Source organism: Pan paniscus, chromosome 3, assembly GCF_029289425.2.
Source record: "Pan paniscus chromosome 3, NHGRI_mPanPan1-v2.0_pri, whole genome shotgun sequence".
Lineage (NCBI taxonomy): Eukaryota > Metazoa > Chordata > Mammalia > Primates > Hominidae > Pan > Pan paniscus.
Window position 1 is genome coordinate 154315711 of NC_073252.2, and position 19609 is coordinate 154335319.

Below are 19609 nucleotides of genomic sequence, written 5' to 3' on the forward strand. Positions count from 1 at the left end.
GTTAATTTATTGTAAGAATACAGTACCTAATATATTTAAAGCATACAAAATATATGTTAATTTGCAATATATGTTATCAGTAAGGCTTCTGGTCAACAGTAGGTTATTAGCAGTTAAGTTTGTAGGGAGTCAAAAGTTATATGTGGATTTTCAACTGCATGGAGGATTGAATCCCTTAACCCCTGTGTTGGTCAAGAATCAACCGTATATCACATTTTCTATATCCACTTATTCGTCTATGGACACAAGCTGCTTCCATATCTTGTCTATTGTGAATAATGTTGCAATGAATATGGGAATACAGATATCTCTTTGGCATGCAGATTTCTTTTCCTTTCAATATACACCCAGAAGTGGAATTGCTGGATCATATGTTAGTTCTGTTTTTATATTTTTGAGAAACCCCCATAGTGTTTCACATAATGGATGTACTAATTTACATTCCCGCCATCAGTTTGCAAGGGTGTCCTTTAATCCATACCCTCATGAACAAGTGTTGAGCATTTTTAAAAACCTGTTGGCCATTTGTATAGCTTCTTTTAAGGAATGTTTATGTAGGTCTTTTGCCAGTTTTTTAATTGGATTTTTTTTTTGTTTTTCACTATTGAGTTGTTTGAGTGCCTTATATATTTTGGGTATTAATCCCTTAACAGGTGTGTGGTTTGCAAATATTTTCTTCCCTTCCATAGGTTGTCTTGTCACTCTGTTGATTCTTCCCTTTGCTGCGCAGAAGCCTTTTAATTCGTTAGTTCCCTTGCTGTAAGAAAGGTACCATCAAGGAAGAAATTATCTCCATAATTTATTAATAATGTGTTTTTGGGTTTTTTGAAGTGTTTTCTTTTTTAACTTTTATATTCAACTAATTTTAGACTTACAGAAAAGTTGCACAAATAGTACAGAGAGTTCTCATATACTTCTCACCCAGCCTCTGCTAAGATAAGCATTTTGCATTACCATTGTCCAATTATGCACATATCTCCGTATCCTCATGAACACTTGTAGTCTTTTGTCTTTTCAATAATTGCCATTCCAATGAAGAGTACTAATGATCCATTTAATTGAAGAGTACTAATGAGTTACTCTGTAGAATGTCCCTTAGCTTTGGTTTGCCTGATGCTTTCTCATCAGGAAAATAAAGTTATGCATTTTTTGGCAAGAACTTCACAATTAACACTGTTACATTACTATTAACTAAAGTACAGAACTGATGTTATTAGTATTTCTCCTGTTTTTTCCCCCACCTAATGAACTTTTTATCATGCCACTGCACTTTAGCCTGGGTGACAGAGTGAGACTCCGTCTCATAAATAAATAAATAAATAGTTTGTTCAGTTTTTTTTCTTTAGGAACAAACTAACTTTACCAGTTAGGAAATATAAAATGTGTCTTAGAATTACAAGTCAATTTCGTTGATGTCACCAATTACAGGTCAAATGTCACTAATTTCTCTTCCCAGAGAAAAATACCTAAATGAAGAGGTAGCATGGAGTAATGATTAAGAGTGACTCTGGAGTAGAAATGTCTTAGCTACAAGCTCAACTCTTCTGCTTATGGCTAGGTAATGCTGGGCACATTAATGAAATACAGCAAACCTGTTTTTTCAATTGTAAACGTGGATTTAATTGTGCTAATGGTGTCAAAAAGCTGTGATAATGCGTAGCATCTGTAGGCAGACTGGGCAACTCTACACTGACCAGCTGTGTAAATTTGAGCGAGACTGTCTCAGATTCTTCATCAGCAAAATACAAATTTTGTGTTTCGTATTTGCATCCATCTTATAGGAATGATTAAATGAGATAATGGAGGTAAATCAGCGCAGGTGTTGGCGACGCTACATTCCTTTTAGAGGCTTCAGAGAAAAATCTACTTCCTTGTGTTTTCCATCTACTAGAGCTGCCTAAGTTCCTTGGCTCGTGGCCTCTTTCTCCTTCTTCAAAGCACATCACTCCAGCCTGTTTCTGTCATCGCATTTCTCCTTTTCTTCCTAAGTTTTTACCCACTATGTTTTTTCTCGGGCTGTGAGAATTTCATGCAGCAGATTGTTCAGATGTCCTGTTGTAGCTCAGCGCTAAGATCTTTTCCTCATTTTACCCAGGTATTTTCATTTAATACTAAGACAACAGGGAAATAAAGGTGATAGAGACTACAGAACACACAAAAATAAATAAGATACTAGAGTGTTCATTTGTTCGAAGAGTGGAGATATAAGGCTAGAAGAGGAAAAATGATCTGAACTTTAAGTTCAGAAAGGTCTTGGTAAGTGTATTTCACTTCTGAAAAATTTTACAAGAAAATAGTCCAAATTAATAATGATTAGTTTAATTACTTTTCTTTCTTTTGTGGTTAAATGAATTACTGAAAATAAATAAAAGAAGATCTTGCTGAGGAAATAATGCTGTGGTTGTTCAACATTCGAGTTTTGGTACAAATAATGCACAAATGGGAAAAAGCAATTCATAAAATTAAAATTTGGAATCCATAAATATTAGGGTGCTGCAGAGAAACAGAAGCAACAGAATGTGTGTCTGTGGGTGTGTAGAGAGAGAGAGAGACATAGGGAGAGATCTACTACAAGGAATTGGTTCATGCATTTATGGAGGCTGAAGTCCCATAATCTGTAGCCAGCAAGCCAGAGATCAAGGAAAGTGAATGGTGTAGTTTCAGTCCAAGTTCAAAGGCCTGAGAACCAAGAGAAATAATGGTGCAAGTTCCAGTCTGAGTCTAAATGCCTAAATACCATAAGAGCTGAAAGTATCAGTTCCAGTTCAAAAGCTGACTGACTTCTGACCAAGGAAGAACCAATGTTTTGGTCTGAGTCCAAAGGCAAGAAAGATCAGTTTCCCAGCTCTATCAGTCAGGCAGGAGGAGATATCTCTTACCCGGTCTTTTTGTTCTATTCAGTTCTTTGGTTGATTAGATGAGGCCCACCCACATTACACAGGGCAATCTGCTTTTCTCAGTTTACCAATTAAACTGTTAATCTCATCCAGAAGCATCCCCACATAGAGACCAGAATAATGTTTGACCAAATGTCTTGGCACCCAGTGACCCTGTGGTTGACACATAAAGTTACCCCTCACATCACAAAACACTGAAAGTTGTTTCTCCTTTTCTCAGATCCCTGTCACTAATAGGTAACCTTGATCAATAATATAACAATTTAGAAATATGTCATCTGAATTTTAAAAGAAATGGTTCAGCCTTGAGCAACAAAGCATAGATTTTTAAATACCCTTAAAATCTAAAATTTCTGAACACAGCAGAAACGTTTTCTAAAATTGAGTTTTATTCTTCCTGGCAGTAATTAACATTCTCTGAAAGTAATTTCAGAATTGTTTTTGTGGATAATGCATGCCTTTTTTGACATTAATATGTCAATATTTAGTTTAAAACTGAATCCCCTTAAGTATAATTTAAATGTCAGGGAATAATAAATTGATTACTTACAAATGCAGTGAACTATTGATGTTCTTACAAGGCTTTCATAATAGGATATAGGTGGAGAGTGAATCTTTTATATATATTATTAAATATAACATTTTATTTTAGAGTATTATAATAAAAGGTATTATCTATACATATTATAAGTTAGCTTTGTGTGCATTTATAAGTTAAATAAGAGAAAACCTCTTATAATATGTACAAACTCAAAGCTATTAAAATATCCATTTGCCCAAGTCAAGACTTTTTGCTGTGTGCATAATAATATAAAGACAAGAGGTCTACTAAAAATCATTTTTAACCTTTTTCTTAACTGTACTTTACAAGTTTATAGTCCAAAAATAGTAGGATATAGGGAATGTTTAACAGCAAATGAAAAAAAATGATGAATACCAGAGAACTGAACTATTGTTAACTAATTCATTCAATAATATATTCATTGATCAACTAGTATGTGGTAGGCACTGTACTAGGTGATGTGGATGTATCAGTGACCTAAAACAGAAAGCCTCTGCTCTCCTGGAGTTTACAATCTAGTGGGAAAGACTGACATAGCCAACTAACTAACTGAATAAATGTATAATGCTGTATGCTAGAAGGTGGCAAGAGCTATAGGAAAAAAATGAGGTAGAAAAGGAGGATACAGATTGCTTCGGGTGAGGTGAGTGGAAATCATTAAGAAGATAACATTTGAACTAAGGTTCAAAGAATCTAGGAGACTCGTAGAAGACATTTAGGGAAAGAATGTGTCAGGTGGAAGAAACCCCAAAGGAACCCCACTTAACAAAGAGCCTCATCTATCGCAAACTACATAAACCTTTCCCCTGCTCCATTTACCCAAATGACATGAGATTTGTCATTTTTAAGATTGTATACTATCTGTCTCCTCAACTCTAATGTAAGCTTAATGGAGACAAAATTTGTATCATTTTTATACACAGTTGACTATCTGGTGTCTAGAACAGTGCGTAGCATATATTAAGCATTCAGCAAATTATTGTTTTTAAAAAGTTACTTCAGTTATCAGTTAACAATTGCTCATAACCACAAAGCCTCAGTAAAAAGCAAAAAGAAGTGTTATTCCCACAAATTTGCAGATCAGCTAGGACTACTTGGTTGTAAGCTCTGCTGGCTGGGGTGGTTCCACGGTGCTTCACAGGGCAGACTGGCCAAGTGGCTCTACCCTGTGTATGTTTCATCTTCTCTCAGCCACTGGACAAGCTGTAGCCCATTCTTTTCATGGCAGTGGCGGAGGCTCAAAAGGACATGACAACCTACAAGCATATATCAACTGCCTGTTCCTATCACGTATGCTAAGATCCCACTTACTAAAACAAATCATGCAGATAAGCCCAAGTCAAGCGACAAAATATCCACTTCAACAGTTGTGTGAAGAACTACAAAATCATATAGCAGAGTATAGATGCAGGGAAGGGGGAAGGATTGGCACCAGCAATTCAATCCACCCTACATGCCCTTGTTTCTTCTCTTTTAATTCAGATGGAAAGTTGACCATAATCAGAATTGGCTACGATAAAGAAGATTCTGCACGTTTATGCCTCAGGGAGTCATGACAAGGCCTTGCTGAAATAACCAATGCAGGGTAGATGGCTTTTATCAAGTGTTTTTCATTTCTTAACTTCTGAGCAAATGTAAGCATTCTTATTATTGCTTATTATTGTCTAAATCAGAGGATTTATGCAAAATCTATGTCCTTGAAACAGTGTAAGCCACTGTCAATTAAGTGTTTACTTTTTGCAGCACATAAAGTATTTAGTACAGGATTTTTCTCTTCATTTTTATTTTCCTGCTTTCTTCTAGTTAGACGAAATCACAGACAAACCTGCTCACATTCTCAATAGGAACAGGCTCTGATAAATGTTTACAGAATCCTACTAAACATCAAACCAAAACAAGGTAGAAGACAATGAATTATAGGGAAATATTCATTTAAATACATTCAACAAGCATATCTTGAGTGTCTAACATATGCCAGGCATTATTATATTTACTTGGATTACAGTGAACAAACCACACAAAGAACTTGCCTAAACTTACATATCAGTGGGGGAGAGAGACAACAAACACATTATCCAGGCTAATCACTAAATCATGTAGAGATTTTATCAGGGCCTTAATCAAATGTTAATTTGAATAAAGTATCCAAAAGCAGAAGAGAAATGTCCTCAGATTTTAGAAATTTTCATTCATTAAGCATGAAGGAGAACCCAAGAAAATTTATTTTAACCCAAGAAAATTTATTCAATCTTGAAGAGTGATCAACTAATAGAAGTCATTTGGGATCTCATTAAGGAAACTTAGAACACAAAATCTAAGGACTATGAAATCCTCAACAGTCATCACATGTCACGTATTGCAAGTTAGGAACCTTGATTTTGGTGAACTATTATCTCAGATTAGGAAAAATAGAAATGTTGATATAACAAGTGACATCTATGTGCATCAAATTCAATTGCTGATAATGTTTTGATGAATTAAATTTCATTAGAAGTCATATAACTGGGGCATTATTATAAGTCGTCTTGTGAATATGAAACAACCAACACTTGAAGAATTTTGAGGATGGAGAAAAATGTTTGTTCCCACATATAACGAAATTTAAAATCTAGATTGAGCCAGTATCAGTTCAGTTCACATTTTTCAATGTATATGGAAGGTGAAAAAACATCTCACCAAGTAAGAATGCCCTAGAGCTCCTACATGGCTCCTCTGTTGTCTTGGTTCCTGTTGAAACGAAAGAATGATGCTTACTTCTGTCTTAGAGGAAGCCACACTATTTCGGTGTTGGCTGCCATCACCTTTTGCCTCCCTTCCTTTAGGTTCCTGCTTATGACATCTCCACAGCCCTGTGGCTCCACCTCCCTCGACTCCTGGTTAGACCTCACATCATCTAAGATGGCTTTCTTGATACCCCAAGTCTGGCTTGGTTGCCAATCCAGTGTCTTCCATTAGGAACATATAAGTCAATATTGTAACACTGAGTACCCTGTATTTTAAGTATCTATTGACTTGATAACTTTCTTCACTAGTCTTTGGTGGTGGGAACCATGTCTTTTTTACTTGGCACAGTATTCACGATGGTATATAAAGGCTTTCAATAAGTAACTAAGAAAAACTGACATATTGTCTCATTCTTATTCTAAAATAATTAATTTTAATCAACTGATTTTGGAATCTTTATATCATACTAGGTTATCATAAAGCACAGTTTTCTCTAGGATTGGCCTCAGAAAAAATGGGATTTGAAAAACATGAAAAAGAAAGGGAAATGAGGTGTAGTGAGTTGGCATATTCTCATTCCTTATGAGTAAGTCAAGATTATAAAGTAGATTTGACTGAATATTGTCCTATCATTCCCATGTACTAGCTTAACTTTGTTCAGAAATCATTTTTTATGGAAGGCCATAGTCCCCTTCTGTATCATGTATGTAACATGTATGTCTGCTATGGTTTGAATAGTTGTCCTCTCCAAAGCTTACGTAGAAATTTTATCCCCAATGTGGCAGTATTGAGAGATAGGACTTTAAGAGGCAGGGCCTTCATGAATGGATTCATCCATTCATGGATTAATGGATTAATGGGTTAATGGATTAATGTGTTATCATGAGAGTGGAACTGGTTAATAAGAAGAGGAAGAGAAGCCTAAGCTAGCACTCTCAGCCTCCTTGCTATGTGATGGCCTGAGCTGACTAAGGACGCTGCAGACAGTCCCCCACAAGGAAGAAGGCTCTCACCAGACGTGACCCTCAACCTGGAACTTCTCACCCTCCATAACTATAAGAAATGAATTTATTTTCTTTAAAAATTACCTACTATCAGGTATTCTGTTAATAAGCAACATAAAATGAACTAAGACAACATCTATTTATCTTCTTAAACACAGACACACAAAATAAGGTGATGCTCCTTTCTGTCTCATATTATCATTAACATACAAATACCTTTAGTTGTTTTCAATGATTTTTGCTGGAGAATTTTGTATCCTTTTTGTTTAATAGTAATGGAAAAGGGTTTTGTGCCTTTTTATAGCATTGTGCTCTAGTCAGCAGGTTTCTGATCCTATTGTACTTTCTTTTAAAGGCTTTACTTAAGGATTTTTCTTTGGTGGGTAAACTTAAGAGTGTGCCACCTGGACCCAAGGGAGACTAAAAAATTAAATTATTTCACACTTACTGACCCCCAACTACTCCAGAAAACTAGGATATAATTGCTATAAATGATGCATGAAGAATATAAATGTATATACAATCCAGGCTATAACATTTTAATTGCTTAAGTTACTATACTATAAATTAAACCAACATAAGTGTATCACAACAAATTTAAATGACTTTTTTATGTCAAATATTTCCCATTTATTAAAATCAGTCAAGATCTGGGATTTTTTTTTCAGACAAGATCTACTGTAGTTCTATGTTGTTACTTATTTTTCTCCACCATTGCAGCAGTGCCTTGTCCCAACTACCCTCTCAACCTTTTACAGAAAGCATTAAAATCCGTCTTCTTATCCCACAAAAATAATTCGTTTTGTTTTTTGTCTCAAAACCATCAACTGTCAACCAGAGGGGCCAAGAACTACTTTATGAAGAGGAAGATGAGGATACTGGTAAGTGGACCAAGGTGTCACAAGACTACATTTCACCTGATGGCCAGTCATGGGCAGGCAGGCATTATGGTATTTTTGGAGCTACTCAGGCACCTTAGCTAATATCATTAAAAGATATTTCTTCACTGATGCTGATAAAGATATCATCTTACCGCAGTATGGTTTTATTTTTTTTCTTTTCCTCTCCTACATTAGCTTTACATCTGCTTACAATACATACAACTTACATGCATATATGTATGCATGTACTATATGCCCTTATATAATCACTAATAAAAAGGTGATATAGCTTTTAAATTTTTCAAAAGATCACCAAAACAGTTCATTAACAAAAGTATTTCTTAAAGGGACACACAAATATGGAATGAGTGAGGGCAAGAAAGAAAACACTGTGGGAATGGATTAGAATTCGAGCTATTGATACGAAATCATTACTATTACAATTTGTATGTGTGAGATTTCTCAAGTATGTGTGTTTGTGTACATAGGTATATATGCGTGGTTTTATATATTTATAAGTGTTTTATATTTGCAAATATATATGTATTCATGAATACAGTTCCTAGTTCTGGATGCTGTTAAGAAGTGAACACAGCCCAGTATCAATGAGCACACCTTGTGCCCAGAGCTTGGTCTTTGATACCATTTTTCACTAATATGATCCAGGGTTTTTTGCTGGGGCTGGGGCAGGGCATGCATAAGATGAGCCTAGTGTATTCTATTTCTCCACAAAATATGAAGTGATTTAAAATACACATATCACAAGAACACAAAGTGAACATTTAATTTGCTACTATTAATCAAATCTGGGATGATATGAACACCAAAATCATTAAGAACAATGATACATTTTAAATCACTGAAGATATAGGTACTTACATATCCATGACTATAAAAAATGAATGAATAAATGGATAGATGATTGATAGATAGATAGATAGATAGATAGATAGATAGATAGATGATAGATAGATAGATAAGAGGGACATCTTTTGCCAACAGCAGAATGCTAAGGGATGAATGGTAAATGTGGAAGAGAGGAAGACTGGTTAATCATCACTTCACAATCATTATAATATGATTGGATCAGAGGACCATTATCAATGGATAATAAATCTAGATGAAAATTTTAATAACATTTTCACCGACTTATACTGTAGCTCAGAGACTGCTTCTAGTTGCAGTTGAGGCAGGGAAGAAAAGCAACAGTAATTAGTAATTATACAGTGGAAAAAACAGGCAACACCTTGATCAGATAATCGAGAGCACCTATACAACACTTTGCAGATGCCATCCTGAATGAATAATCACAATATAAGCATGAGAAGGCATTGGAAAACATGGAATGATGGATATTTTATTCAAAAACAAAAGGCTGGGGAGATGGTATTCTTTAAAATGTCAATGTCATAAAAGATAAAGAAAGGTTATGTAAATGTTCCAGATTAAAGGGAGCTAAGGAGAAATAACAATAAATATAATATCTAACTCTACTGATCCTGGACTGGATCTTATACTGGAAGAAGGAAACCAATGAACATGACATTATTACATCAACCAACAAAACTGGAATATAAACAGATTAGCTAAAGGTATTAATATATCAATATAAATTTGTAACATTGATTATTGTGGTTATGTAAGAGAATATTCCTATTCTCATACACACAAAAGTAATTGGTGGTAAAGGCCATAATCAATATTAGTTACCTTTAAGTAGTTTGGAAAAGTTTGTATCATATATATCTATTGATAGAGATAGAGAAAATGCAAATGATAAGGCAATGGAGGTAAAATGTAAACAACAGGTGAATCACTTTAAAGAGTATACAGGTGCTCTTAGTGCGGTTTTATTTTTGCAACATTTTGTAAGTTTGAAATTATTTCCAAAAAATGATAAAATGCATTTCCTTGAACAAGAAAAAACTATTCATACTCTTTCTTTATTCAAAAGATTACCTGATTCAAAATGCTATTTGTTGTATCACTAGAGAAAAGTTTATAAAGTTAGTTGGAATCCATTGATAAGTATTTAAATATGTTGACATAACCGTGCAATTTAGACGCATAGATACATTTTCTATACTTTGGGATAAATCACATCTACATTTTAATCTCAATTCAGATACTTTCTAGATTATTATTTTGGCAAAGTTATCTAAACTCTTAGAATTTAAGATTAAATGTCTGTAAAATGGGAATATGCCCTTCAAAAATATATTGGGAACATAAAAATGAAATAATATGTATGAAAAATATTGAATTGTTTCTAGCACCTTGCAGTCCATGCTCCGTCAGTCTTTTCACTTATTTTTTCCTTAAAAAGTGATATTTTCAGTTTGACGTCAAACTGATGCATTTTAACTAAATAATACCCAAATCAATAAACTCAAATTGAAAGAAGAAAGTTGCTGTTTTCATAAAAAAGAAGTTATATGCTTTGAAAAGTGTAAGAGGAACTCCCAAAAATAGTTATGTGAAATTAAATCTGGATAAGACAACATAAGAAGAGAAAGTAAAAATTTTCTTTAAAGTTCTGAAGAACTCTACACTCTGATTACTTTTTTTTTTTTGAGACAAAGTCTTGCTCTGTTGCCCAGGCTGGAGTGCAGTGGTACGATCTTGACTTACTGAAATGTGCGCCTCCAGGGTTCAAGCGATTCTCCTGCCTCCGCCTCCCGTGGCGCGTGCCACGACGCCCGGATAAATTTTTTTTGTATTTTTAGTGGACACAGGGTTTTACCGTGTTAGCCAGGATGGTCTCGATCTCCTGACCTTGTGATCTGCCTGCCTTGGCCTCTCAAAGTGCTGGGATTACAGGCGTCTGATTGCTTTACAAGCGTCCTTGGTTCTTGCGTCACTTAAAAAATAGAAACAGAAAATTAGAGTGACGCAAGGTGAGTGTGGTATATGCAAGAAAATAATAGCAAATTGGCAAATTAAAGAAAAACGCTTGGTTCTAAATCAAAAGGGAGGCAAATTAATTCACAGATGCACATTTGGAATTACAAAAATTATAAAACACGTAGGTATATTTTTAATGATTTCCACTTTAATTGGTTTTATGAATTAATCAATGACTGTCTGGCCTGATCTTGCCTGATAAGATCACCTAAAAAAATTCACTGCTGGCAGATTTGAAGTGAGGCAGGTAGTTTTATATACAAGTGGAAGAGCAAAAACTGGCAATAATTATTGGGGGAAAAGTAACCTTTAAAAACGTTAGTATGTATTGGACACTTATAGGCATCTATCCTAAATACATTTTCTAATTTAGGGAAAGGCCTTTAGGTAAAAATGTTTAAAACTAAGTATATTACTTATAACTAATTCCTGAAATTAAATGATGGTGGCTGTAATATAGATGCATACATATACACACATACTAGGATATATATCTATATGATAAAATGTTATACAGTTATCAAAATAAACTGGACATTTAAGAGGATAAAAATTCCTTAAAATATTGCTAAAATCACAGGGTATGTTACAAATCTGTATATAGAAAATGATTCTAAGAAGGGTAAGTGACCAAATTGTTGAATGAGTGATGATTTTTAACTCTGCTTCATACGTATATTGTCTTTTCCAAATTTATAGGTATAATGTTTCTGAGCTGGAAAAAAGTAAAAGGTTTTAAATTATTTTATTATAGAATAGTCTGAAAAACCAGATCTATAGCTTTAGTAAATGGATAATCGGATATTTTTCTAAGTTTTAAAATTTTCCTCAATTTGGAAGAATTTTACCTTAAAAAGTTAAACAAGGTGGCATACTTTTTGAAAAAAGAATTCCTTTTCTCTTCAGAGCCTTCTCTCTATAGGCATAGTTAAAAATGCTGTAGAACAGAACGAATGTATTCCCTACATTTGTATGAGGAGCAAATATTAAAGATTAAGGGACAAAAATAGGAGTAAGACATAGTCTATGATGAACATACTTTTAATATAAATTCATAATGAATATATAAGTTATCTCTTTTGTAAAATTTCTCTTTTAGATTTTATTGAATTACCTCTGTATTCTTTCAGTTACAACAGATTATGATTCTAAGACATTATCTTCAAATCTGCTCTCAAATTTACCTTTGCACAAATAATCTCTCCTAATTCATTGCTCTGCAAGGAAAGAAGGAAAGGTCAACATTTTGATACCTTATAGATGCTCTCAGTTGCAACATCTTTTCCCCTGTGGTCCACAGTCCACTTTCAAATTCTAGATGAGAGCTTTCAGAGGCTTTTACTTTCATGAGAAGTGATATTACTATCATTTTTTTTTGTTGTTGAAGCTTTGAGAAACTACCTTTTGGATTTTAATTCTTATAATTTTATTCTCACTGTTTTATTTTCCTTTAGACACTAGAGCTTATTTCCCTCCTTGTTTAAATTGCTTTGCATTCTGGTCATTAATTGGCCAGTGTTGGGGGCTCACCATGTGTTTCACATAAAGTTGCCAGCTTTCTCTGGTGTTATATGACAGCCTCCTTGAAAGCTGAAGACAAGGTGCATACGCTTTGTCTAAAAAAAAAAGACATGATTTGAACTAACGTAAATTTACAGTAGCCAAGGTTACAGCATAGTAGGGAACTCTTTAATACCTGAATGGAGGAGCAGTCATAAAGGACAACTTGCAAGAGTGAAATATATTAACGTCTGTAACAGGATGTCAGAGCCTGCTGTGCATACATCTGGGAAGCTTCAGAAGCATGGGAGGAAAAAGATCAGGAAATCAGAGGCTGGTTAAATATTGCATTGCTCTCAATAGGCGAATCAAATTAAAAATAAATCTTGAAGTCTTGAATAAAGTAAATAGAATCACACTCTATAAAGCAAAAAGTGATTCTGTAGCTGGGAGAAGCTTCCTGTAGCTGTATAAGTTTTATGTGAGATCCCTAAATCTTCCTCTTTATAGAAATGTTTATGTCTAGACTTTTTCCAGGTCGTTTTTGTAAAAAAAAAAAAAAAAAAAAAAAAAGCAATGAACCTCAAAAGATAGGATTCATAGACAGGATTAGAAAAAAAGGTGAAATTTTGACTGGGTGCGGTGGCTCATACCTGTACTCCCAGCACTTTGGGAGGCCAAGGTGGGTGAATCACCTGAGGTCAGTAACCTTGGCTACTGTAAATGTACGTTAGTTCAAATCATGTCTTTTTTTCAGTCAATGGCCAACGTGATGAAATCCCATCTCTACTAAAAATACAAAAATTAGATGGGTGTGGTGGCACACTCCTGTAATCCCAGTTACTGAGGAGACTGAGGCAGGAGAATCGCTGAAACCTGGGAAGTGGAGGTTGCAGGGAGATGAGATTGCGTCACTGCACTCCGGCCAGGGCAACAGAGTGAGACTCTGTCTCAAAAAAAAAAAAAAAAAAAAAAAAAAAAAAGGCAGGGGAGAGATTTTAAAATAAAATAAAATTGTGTGTGTGTGTAAATTAGTAAATTAAACGCTTTTATCTCCTTTCTTCTTTTCTATATTTTAAAAACTCTTCCAAGACAGAGTAAAATCATGGAGAAAATGGAAGAACTGAACGCAGACATGAGAAGTTAAATCACAGAAGAAAAGTTAAGCAGGAACTTGAGAGAGGGACGAACTGTGACAAGTTGTAAGAAGGAAGACCAGGACTCACCAGGAAAATAATAAATTGTCCTTGATCGTACAAAAGAATGTGTTAATGGAATTTTCCTAATAAATATAAGAGAATGTCAGCATAAATATTGATTTTAAAAACAACTTGAATTGTCTGACTTGTTCAAGAAGTTTCACTTCCAAATAAGCAAAAGAAAATAATTTCAAGAATTTGAATATTATATAATGCATTTGGGGAAATATATTTAGAGGTGCTCAAATAATTGTTGTTGATGGTGAGGTTAAAGTCATGTAACCCTGAATTAACATATTCTACATATTATATAAACTGTACCAAGGGCAATTTTGCTTCAGGACAAGTTAAAGGCAATGATAGTCTTATGTATATATTTTGATATCTCCATAGATAGTTGGAAAGAATATTTATCTTAACATGAATTTGGAAGTTTTGACCAGTATGAGTCTTGACACTTTATTTTATTTTGTTATTATTATTTTTTTGAGACAGAATCTCACTCTGTCGCCAGGCTGGAATACAGTGGCTGTGATCTTGGCTCACTGCAACCTTCATCTCCTGGGTTCAAGCAATTCTCCTGCCTCAGCCTCCCAAGTAGCTGGGATTACAGGTGCATGCTACCACACCCAGCTAATTTTTGTATTTTTAGTAAAAACGGGGTTTCACCATGTTGGCCAGGCTGGTCTCGAACTCCTAATCTCAGGTGATCCTCCTGCCTCGGCCTCCCAAAATGCTGGGATTACAGGCGTGAGCCACTGCACCCGGCCAACACTTTAATTCTTGAACAGATATTTTGGGGAGGACCAATATCATGGAAAATTTTGGTACCAGAAAATTTATGGAACTTACTCTATATTTTATCCAAGGGAAAAAAAAAAGAACAACTGGAAAAAGATTTCTCAAAAGGGAGATAAAATGTAAATGTTCTGATTACATCATACAAAACATCTGTTTATTCGGCATTAAAAATAACACTCAAGTAAATTTCAAAACAAATTACTTATACTATATATCACAAATATAATGCAATGACACTGGGAATTAATAATAAATAAACAAACAGAAATGTTGAAATTAACAAATACTCTCCGATTGAGTTCAGAAGAATGCTAAGAAGTAAATGCTGGAGTAAATGCTGGAGGCTGGCATGGCCCTTGAAACATTTGAAGGGAGCCTCACATTCTGGCAGCCACTCTGGAAAGTGTTCCTGTGACAGAGTCTGCACCAAGTGGAGAAAATGCAGCAGGAAGAGTGACTTTCAATCCATTGATGTAATAAAGGCCATTTCCAGGTAAAAAGTGTGAAAAGTGGGGACACTTTTTTGTGACTGTCTTTGGCTCTCACAGGAAACATTTTAAATTATCCCCTTTGGCAAAGAGAAGTTGTTAACTACAAATGTGGCTGTCTCCGTCTTCATCATAAGAAATCCCCCAAGAAACCATTAAATAGTCAAGATAACTTATGCTAAATTTAAACTTTTTCAATAAAACTTCATCTTGGCCTGAGGGATTTGGACTGTTGGTCAGACTCTGTTTCAGCATTCAATACGAGGAAAGCATATACTCTCACTGTGAGCACAAGAAAATAGAAAAATCATCAGATAGGTAAAAGGATACATTATTTTTAAAGGATAACTTTCTGTTGGGACATTAGAGTAATGCCTAAGGACAAAAAATTGTTTTGAAAATAATTTAATTTTTTCTCAAATTAAGAAACCAATGATGTCTGAAAGTATTATGTAATATGGAAACAATCTAAGACTTAGGAAATACTAAGACTATACGAAGATAAAAAAAGGTTGATGAATAAAATCTGCAGTGGAGTCAGTCAACAACAAATTAGATACTGCAAGAAATTAAGATTAACAAATTAGAAAATGGGAAATGATCCTCATGGAAAGCAAAATGGCACTTGGAATAATTCAAGGAGAGTGTATTTTCTAAAGGGCTATTTACAAATGTGTGAAGATAGGGGAAGCCCAAGAGATAGAGCATCAACCCGGGAAGCAGAAGCAGCCATACTCCTGCTAAACCTGAAGGGACAAGTGAAAGGACTGAGCATTTGAATCTGAAGGGAAGAAATTGCACACTGAGGCCTGGGGCACATTGAGAGAGGGAGCTGGGTCATATGCACCCTGCTCTCATTCTGCTCCCTACCTCAGATCTCCTGAAGCCAGAGAGTGAGAAGCCTGTGGATATGTTTCATACTCTTCAGCCTCCCCAGGTAAAGTGAGGATGGAGAGAGATAAAGTAACAATGGTTCCATGTAGACCTGAGGGGGCACATGGAAAATACCCAGCCCACAGCTAAAGAATTCTTTGAGAACATATATTGTATGAAATACAGATGAAAAATGGACACAATCAAATTGAAAAAGTGGTAAGAACTCAAGGATAGAAAAGTAATAGACAGAACAGACGGTAGGGGCAAGAAAAATAACAGAAATCTTTCCTAGATCAAGAAAGCTGATTTTGTAGCTCCAAAAGGTACACTGAATGTATCCAGACCCACTAAAAAGTAAAACACAATAAAGAACATAAGAATAGGGGATTAGCTTTTTTAGAAGAACTGATATTAGCAAATAAACCTATACATGAATTAGTAAGTGCTTTTCTGCATGGTAGAGAATGCTCTCCTGTCCCCACTAAAAATGTTCCTGTGCTTTTCTCTAGTGCCTGTGAGTATAGTCCCTTACATGGTAAAACAGACTTTGCAGATGTGATTAAGACTTTTGAGATGGAATTATCTAGGTGATCCAAATGTAATCATAAGGAAGGTATAAAAAGGAGGCAACAAAGTCATAGTCAGAGACAGATGCTTATGAAAGCAGAGGTTGAGATGGTGGTCTTTGAAAATAGAGGAAGAAGTCTTAAGCTAAGAAATGCAAGCAACCTCTAGAATCTGGAAAAGGCAAGGAAGTAGAGTCTCCCCTGCAGCCTCTAGAAGAAACATGCTTTGCCCGCTCATTGATCTCAGTCAGTAAGACCTATTTCAGACTTCTGCCCTCTGCAACTGTAAGATTATAAATTTGTGTAATTTAAGCCACTAAATTTGTGGTGGGTTGTTACAGCGACAATAGGAAACTAATACACACTGCTATTTGATTTCTATTATTATAGAAAATAATTATTTAAAATAATAATTATTAGAATATAATTATTCAATAATTATTAGCATAGTTATTCAATAATTATTAGAAAAATGCACAATATTATGTATGTATATAACACATAACCCTGTAAACTGGACTGGCATATTCTCATGTGGAATCCAGTCCACACTATTATTATTATTTTGTTTTTTATTTTGTTTTTATATTGTTTTCATTTTGTTTGTATTATCATTTTTTGTTTGTTTGTTCTGGCAGCCCATTTCTATATAGATGCATCCCAAGCACAGATTTATTTATAATAGTAGTGAGTAAGTGGTGTGTGTGTGTGTGTTTCAATTTGTTGAGTCTTTTTCTTTTTTTTCCCTAAAACTCTCTTTTCCATAATTTTCTACATATCCAGGAAACAGTAAATTCCATATAGTCTAATAATGTTTTATATCAATTATCTATTTATAAGTTGTACAATAGAAGGTGTTGTGCCCATACATGAATAGATTTATTTAGGTTAAAATGTTTCATTTTTCAAAAACACTTTTTAGTCATTTTCTTTGTGCCTCAATAGAGTACAAAATTTACATGGACTTCCTTATCATATTTAAATAGAGATATGTGACGTTTATATTGTTTTTTTTTGTTCACTCTGGCAGCCTAATTCTATGTAGATGCATCCTAAGCATGGAAGGTTTGTTTAAAATAGCAGTAAGTATGGGGTGTGTGTGTGTGTGTGTGTGTGTGTGTGCGTGCATGTTTAAATTTGTTAAGCCTTTTTCCTTCTTTTCCCTAAAACTCTCTTTTCTGTAATTGTCTACATAGCCAGGAAAGAGTAAATCCATATAGTCTAATAATGTTTACTATCAATTATAAATAAGTTCCACAATAGAAGGTATTGTGCCCATAAATGAATAGATTTCTTTGGGTTGAAATGTTTCATTTTTTACCGTGTTTGTGTTTACACTTCAATTATCAAGGAGAAATATTTATTTTCCTGTATTATATTTGCAATAAAGTATACTTGTGGAAGTAGTACATTAATTTTTTTCTATCTGAAAATTTTGATTTGTGTCAGAAATATCAAATTTTAATGTGTAAAATAAATGTTGTCTCAGAGACACAAAGTTTGTTAAACATTGCCCAACAATGTCTGAATTGCATTCCATTCTACATTTATTAACATAAGAATGATCAGTATCCAAATCACTGAATGTTCCTGACAAGCAAGGGATGCTGATTTACCACTATTGAATCTAGGAATTAAAATATAACAAGCTTGCCAGATGTAAAGTTCTAGGTTTGGTGAAGAGATAAAAGCCCTCTTACTGTTGTGCTATAAGATTTTACAATAGAGCATTAAGCAGCAACTTGAAAATGTGGCCAGATGTTGATATGTAAACTTTTCACATATTTTTGGAGTAACTTTGAAAGCCTCAGAGTAGTTAATATATACTCATAGACTGCATATCATTTGCTTCATAGATGGTCTGATAATGTTCACAATTAAAATGTTTGGGAACGCCATAAAATTTTTTTCACAAATCTCTTTGGTCAATACAAACTACCTTATGTGTAACTATCAACAATGAAACTGTTTCAATCCAAAGAGAAGGCAATTGTAAAAGTCTGGGATACTGCAGAAAACATAAGCCAAGGTGACTTTCAATCTTTAGTCCCTACTAATGGGTTTATGTAATACAGACCTTTTTTGTTCTTTCTTCAATTATAATAATTATATGTCGGCCGGGCGCTGTGACTCACGCCTGTAATGCCAGCACTATGGGAGACCGAGGCGGGTGGATCACTTGAGGTCGGGAGTTCAAGGCCAGCCTGACTAACGGGGAGAAACCACGTCTTGACTAAAAATACAAAATTATCCAGGTGTGGTGGCACATTCCTGTAATCCCAGCTATTTGGAAGGCTGAGGCAGGAGAATCCCTTGAACCCAGGAGGTGGGGGTTGTGGTGAGCCAAAATTGTGCCATGGCACTCCAGCCTGGGCAACAAAAGCGAAACTCTGTCTCAGAAAACAATAATAATAATTACATGTCAATCACATCATATTATTTAATTTAGCAGTACATCTTTTATTTGCCATGTTATGTCATTACAATTTTGATGCAAGATTTTCTTTTATATATGTTCTATTCTTTAAGTTCAGCCATTGACGTTCATGTTATTGAAGATATCCATTTATAATAAATCTAAATTATAAATCTGAAAATGTTTAATTTTTAGACTTTAGTCTCTAAACTAGACAAATTCACAATTTTACAATTTATAGCTAAAAAATCTTAACACTACTCAACAAAAAGTATAATTTTCCAAGAGGACCAAGCCATTGTTTCTTTTTATTGTTGAAATGTACATTTTGATTTGTAGATTAATGTACTGTAAACTGCAAATTACTATATCTGGTTGTAAATCAGGTGTAATGTTAGGCACTTTCTTTTGCATCAAGAAAAATATACTCTCACTAGTTATGTTCAATATGATTTTGTCACCTGTATTCCCAATTTTCTGCAAATGGTAGATTTAAGACCATGTATGAGTAAAACTTTACCTAAGTTAATCACATTGTAATATTTTAATATTAAGCTTGTAATGTTTGAAATTCTAGACCAATATTTGGTAACAAGAATATACAAGAGCAAGAATCTAAATTTCACACTATGAGAGAATATTCAGCCATCACTCTCAACAGTGGTTTTTTCTAATGACTTTAAAGTATGTCATTGGCTTTGAAACCTAGAGAATATGGACTATATTGTGAAGTAAAGGAACCCAATTCATTTGTTAATGAATGAACGCACGCAGAATAAATTTATTTTAAA

The 19609-nt window shown here is 34.4% G+C and overlaps 2 long non-coding RNA genes across 4 annotated transcripts in view; one reads left to right on the forward strand and one right to left on the reverse strand.

Annotated features, from left to right (window-relative positions):
- Positions 1-17808, forward strand: part of LOC117980099 (uncharacterized) — a 180044-nt gene extending 162236 nt beyond the window's left edge. For all 3 annotated transcript variants that reach the window (XR_004671244.3, XR_004671241.3, XR_004671242.3), the window contains 2 exons: positions 8026-8068; positions 13565-17808. This is a non-coding gene — a long non-coding RNA (uncharacterized LOC117980099). The remainder of the gene's footprint in view (positions 1-8025; positions 8069-13564) is intronic.
- Positions 9235-19609, reverse strand: part of LOC129397640 (uncharacterized) — a 61354-nt gene continuing 50979 nt past the window's right edge. Inside the window, exons 2-3 of the long non-coding RNA XR_008625244.2 lie at positions 12503-12588; positions 9235-10928 (exon numbers count right to left, since the gene is read on the reverse strand). This is a non-coding gene — a long non-coding RNA (uncharacterized LOC129397640). The remainder of the gene's footprint in view (positions 10929-12502; positions 12589-19609) is intronic.